The 5684-nt window shown below is 47.5% G+C and overlaps 1 pseudogene; it reads right to left on the reverse strand.

The window, feature by feature from the left end:
- Positions 1-430: 430 nt before the first annotated feature.
- Positions 431-5684, reverse strand: part of LOC102865795 — a 20104-nt pseudogene continuing 14850 nt past the window's right edge.

The following is a 5684-nucleotide window of genomic DNA, read 5'->3' on the forward strand; positions in this document are numbered from 1 at the left end:
AATAGGCAATATCATGACAGATGGAGAAAAGACTGAAACTGCTGAGTATTTCATCTTACTTGGATCCACAGTCAACAACCTTGGTCCCAGCAGTTAGGAAATTGAGAGACAAAGAGCATTGAGAATGTCTGCTTTCAGGGACTCTTCAAAGTCCCGAAGAGTAATGATGTCAATATTTTTCTTTACTGACTCTATTTTGGTTTTTGTACACAAAGAAACACCAAGTTCATATCCATCATAAAAAAGAAAAACCTAAAAAGAAGAACTAAAAGACATGTGTCCATCACCAAAGCAAAGCTGTGCTAAAGGTTCTGAACATTTCACTTCTTAAAATAAATATTTTCCTTTTTTTGGTGTCTGCTTTCATGTCTTCAGAGCGTCACAGGGAACTGAAGCTCATCATGAATTACAATAGATTTAGAGTCCCAGCTCACTGTGTTTGGTAACTTGCCATTCCATGTCCAGCTCAGTTAGAAGGAGGTATTACAGGGGGAGGAGCTTGTCCTTGGGGAGGCTGAGCACCAAATCCACCCATTCAACAAGCAGAAGGTGATGGATGGACTCCAAAGCCTGGCTGACTCTTCACATGTCCATATACTCCATAGGGCCGCACTCGCCACCCATTTGCTACATACTGTCCATACTGTTGTGGGTTTCCTTACACTTGGCAACTCTGGCCCCACTGGCTATAGTCAACCAGCTGGACATTTTTAGTCATATCAGGAGATTCTTTACCCCGATAGTATTTAACATCATGTCCTTCACCTACACGATAGCTTGGGCCGCACTTCATGGGTAGAAAATCTGACCAATAAATAGCCCTTCCCTGGAAAAACTTTCATTTCCTTAATGTGTCAAAATGGTGAGAATGTCTGTCTCATAAGCTCATCTGTTAGCCCAGAAGGAATTCCTCCGCAGTAGACAGTCCAAGTTTTTAGACTTAACTGGTTTCCTACAGCTTAAAATTGTGACTGTTTAGTGTTGATCTCTTGAGTGCTCTTCAGGGTTTCCGAGTGGCCCAGTTAGTGAGCATCTGCAGGCCACCCAACCACTGGCCTCCCATGTGCACGATTGCATTCTCTGCATCCAGTTTGTTATAAAAAGATAGAAAACCGTAGCCTTTGAACTTCCCAGTTGTCATGTCTTTAACTATCCGGGCAACTAATACTTTACCAAAAGAGGCAAACACTGAGTTGATATCTTCTGTCATTATTCAAGGCTCAGGTCCCCAATAAATACATGGAAGTGGTTGTATCTTCTTTTTCTGGTTACTTGGTGTTGTTGCTCAGTTTGCTTTGACCTCCTTTCCCCAAAGTTTTTCTCCCATTCACAGCCGCTAAGGAAGCAGCTGCATCCCTGTGTTCATGAGACTCCACAAAGCCGTAGGGGCCATTGCTTGTAAGCTGAAAACAGAACACGCACCACAAGAGTTGACCCTTCTGCTACTGGGCTGCTCTGTTACCATTTTACAGCTTTTGCAGGGTCCTATCTGACTAAATTACTGAAGACTGAGAACTTCTGTAAGATCTCTGGAAAGGTTTCCTACATAGAGAGTCCAGGGCTGCCAGTCATGTTCCAGTATGGTGGGTGTGATGCTGTGATCCCAGGACAAGGGGGAGACAGGTTCGGAGAGGGGAAAGGGTGGGAAGGAAGGGAAGGGGGATTCTGGGCGCAAACTGGGGTCAGAGGAAAAGGCACCAAACCTGACTCCCATTCTCAGGCTTTTCCCCCCTGCCCACTCAGGACTCTGCGCTCCTACCAGGAGGAGCAGGAGGAAGAGTCACTGATGTCAATTTAAAGACTAAGATGCACCTGATCCAAGTCACAGTTTTCTCAATCACCTGCGATTCATCTGAGAGCTGGACACTGAATAAAGGTGATAGGAGATTTGCTGCAATTGACTGTGGTGCTAGAGAATAGAGCATCCCATGGACTGTTAAAGAACAAACAGAGAGGTCTTGGAGAAGGGGCAGCCTGAGTGCTCTTTGGAGGCAAAGATGTTGACACTTCATTGCAAATAATATGGACATGTTCTAACTAGAGGCTATTCCTTGGAAAGGAACACCATGCTTGGAAATGTACAGAGTCAGCAAAAGAGAGTAAGACCCTCAATGAGATAGACTGATACAGTATCTGCAGCAATGGGGTCAAGTGTGTGGAAGATGATGAGAAAGGGTAGGATAGAGTTCAGATTTATTATTCACAGGGCTGTTATGACTCAGAGCTGACTCTAAGGCACGTAACATCAGCAATCACATAACTGTCTCTGTAGCTGTGTCTCTGTCTCTCTCCTCTCCCTCATCTCTGTGTCTCCTGACCCTTTGCCTTTTCCTCCCCGATGTTTCAGGACAGAAGGAAGGAAGAAAGGGAGGGAGGGAGGGAGGGAGGGAAGGAAGGAAGGAAGGAAGGAAGGAAGGAAGGAAGGAAGGAAGGAAGGAAGGAAGGAAGGAAGCACTGGCCTTGCTGGGGAGGCACATGCCTCAGGGTCCCCAATTCTCCATTCCCGGACTCCACTCCACCCCCCTGGACATTCTAGCTCCTCCTTTCCAAACCACTGCGGCCCAAGTAGGGGCTAGAACCTAGGCTGCTCGACCCTCAGCCTTATTTAGACAGAGTCTATTCCCAGGCTGGTGCTCTGCAGTATCTCACCCTTGTGCACCAGGGAGAGGCCTGGCCAGAGAGTCTGCAGGGCATCACTCTCAGCCACAGGTGACCCCAGCATGACTTCCAAGCTAATCCTGACTCTGACCCTCTGGGCCAGCTGCATGTCCTGTTGTGGAAGTGAAGGTGTGAAGGGGCCTGTGGTGGGAAGAAGATGGGTTGCCCAGACAGGGCTTGACCTGGGAGCTTGACTTTGACTGCTAGCTTAGGGCTAGACTTTTGGTTTGGTACAAGAGCTGACTCACTCACAGAATCTGCATCTATTGGGCCAGGGTTACTATCCCTGTCTTATAGGTGGGAAAAGGCATAGACAGGGGCCATGACAGACACAGACACGTAGAACGTCAGAGAAGCAGGTGAAATACAGGATTAGGAGACAGGGCTGCTGACCTGAAGCTGGCAATTCATTCCACCAGCTGCTCCGTGGGGAAATGAGGGTGTTTGCTCCCCATTAGCAACAACAATCTCAGGCTATCACCACAGATACCGATGTGGATACAATTACAGAGGGGACAGGACACCTGTGGTGGTGCCAAGGTGATGTCATTGGCTGCTAAGCAAAGGGTGGAAATGGAATCCACCCAGTGGCCCCGCGGGAGAAAGGCCTGCCCATCTGCTCCCACCGTGGTTCCGCGAGGCAAGTCTGACTCACAGTGACCCTCTGAATTCAGAACCCGGGCCTGGCCTGGACCATACTTCTTAGTATACTTCTAGGAGCATCTGTGATGGGGTTTCCCTCTGCCACAGGAGATTGCTGTGGCCTAGTGGTAAGAAGCTGCACTGTCAACCCAAAGGCATGTACTTTGAACCCAGAAAGCACCTAGTTCAATTCCAACAGCTGATCTGCCAGAGAATGACGGACCGTCACCTCCTGAGCTATTTCTGCCTCTGAGACTCACTAGAGTCCAGTATAGGTCAGTTCTGACTTGACAAAATGATGATGTCAGCATAGCAGGGGCATTGAATTCTGAGACCCTGGTTCACTTCCTAGCCAGGGCACCACAACGCAGTCATGTTTTCACTCTAGGTACTCATTTTAAAGTAGAATCCCAGTCATGTGCTTCAACACAAAACTGATAAGATCAAGATACACCCACCTGTGTCCCTCCTAACCGGTTCCTGTCACCCTGTTCCCTCTGTGGCTTTTGACCATCAATTTAGCCATTTGGAAAATTAACTGGTAAATCTGATGGATTAATATTATATTAGCTAAATGCCTAAGGTCAGCCATTCTGACTCACCAGCCTCTCCTCAGGAGAAAGATGGGCAGTCTCTTCCCAGAAAGATTTACAACCTCAGAAGTTCAGTGGAGGGTGGATTAGTCAGCAGGGCCTTGAGGGCAGTGGTCTTAGAGATGGTAGGCTGACCAGAGCTGGTATCCTGTTACAGGTGAGGTGTCGCTGACCCATAGTGACCCTGCTCACAACAGAACAAGGCCCTTCCCTTTTTGCTCCATCCTCACGTCCACCACCGGGCTGTCAGTTTGTCCTACTGTCGTGGCTTGTGTGTTCATATGATGGTGGAAGCTGTGGCACTGACACAAACACCAGGGGGTCACCCATGGTGGATAGGTTTCATCTGAGTTTCCAGATCAAGACAGGCCTGGCTGTCACATCTGAAAGACTGCTGTTGGTAGGTGGATCCAGTCGAGTGTGACTCGTGGTGACCCCAAGAACCACAGATCTGAGCCTTGCTCTATCCTGTATGTTGTTATGCACTCCTGAGTTGGAGCCCTCCCATAGCTGACCTTCTAGAGGACGTGCTTGCCCATTGTTTTCTTACGGTCCAGCTAGACTACTTAAACCGCATACCTTTGGGTTGACAGCACAGGTCCTATAGATGAAAGATGGTGTGCATGAGTTTATTTTTTCACCTGTGTTTATTAGACACCTGCTGTTTTTTAGGCATTGGCTGGACGCATGCAGGGTTGGGGTCACAGCAGAGCTCTGAGAGTATTAGGATGAACACGTAACTGGCCATGGACTAGTAACTTGATATTTGTCCTAAGGTGCTAAGAGATTGAGGAAAGAACCAGGGGGCTCTGAGATGCTGATGGGGAAGTTTATTAAGGGGTGAATTATTCAGAGCAAAGCTCTGGGCAGTGGCAGGGCAGACTTGAGTCTCAGTGGACCCCAGCAGGGGCCTTGAGCTAGGGCTCCAGAGAGCCAGTACTTCCCTATAGGTGATAGTGGTGCTAGCCTCTAAGTTTACTTTTTTTTTAGCCATTACACTTAGGCCTCTCTGGTCTCCAGCTGCTTTAACTGGAAACACATGGTCTTGTAAAGCATGATGAGCTGTGGGACTAGGGTAAGAGAAATAGTGCTTCCCAAATTGCACATCAAGAATTGACAAGGGAAAGATTTGGGGTAGCAAGACTTGAGGGATCCTGGAGCAAGACCATAGTGACTGTGAGACACTGACTGCAGCATTGCTATGAGAGAAATGGTGACAAGGTATAAGCAGAGGGCCCCTGAGATAAAGGCCACGGTTAAAGGTTTTTTCTGTTCTTTCCGGATGCTTGAATGAGAAGCTCTGAGAAAAACCTTGCAGGATGATTTGGATTTGACTGTTGAACTGAAACCAAAGCCTGAACTAACTGAGTGTTGTGCCTTGGAATTTGGGCTGAAATCTGGACTTGTGTTGTCTGATATTCCTTGTCTCATTTTCTCTCCAAGTTACTTCCCTAAAAAAATCCCGTACCACAGTTCTGAGTCAGCAGTGACTAGACAAACCTCTTGCTGATGTTGTGGTTCTAGAAAACCCATGGGACTGGGCTACGTGCTCTTCATCTAGTTCCTGCACTTCGGCTGCAAGGCACTGTGCTATTCTCATTCCCTCTGGCTCTTTCAGTGAGATACTCGCAGCCTATATACCCATGACCCCTTTACACTCTGTGTAGCCTATAACCATTGCAATTACTTGCTATGCATCAGAAAGCTGTACAATGTCTATAGATAATAGAAAGAATTGATGCTTTGAGCTGTGGTGCTATAGTAGAGTATTGAATATACCGTGGACTGCTA

The sequence above is a fragment of the Elephantulus edwardii genome, unplaced genomic scaffold (genome assembly GCF_000299155.1).
Source record: "Elephantulus edwardii isolate Elephantulus edwardi_28Jun2011 unplaced genomic scaffold, EleEdw1.0 scaffold00374, whole genome shotgun sequence".
NCBI classification, from domain to species: Eukaryota; Metazoa; Chordata; class Mammalia; order Macroscelidea; family Macroscelididae; genus Elephantulus; species Elephantulus edwardii.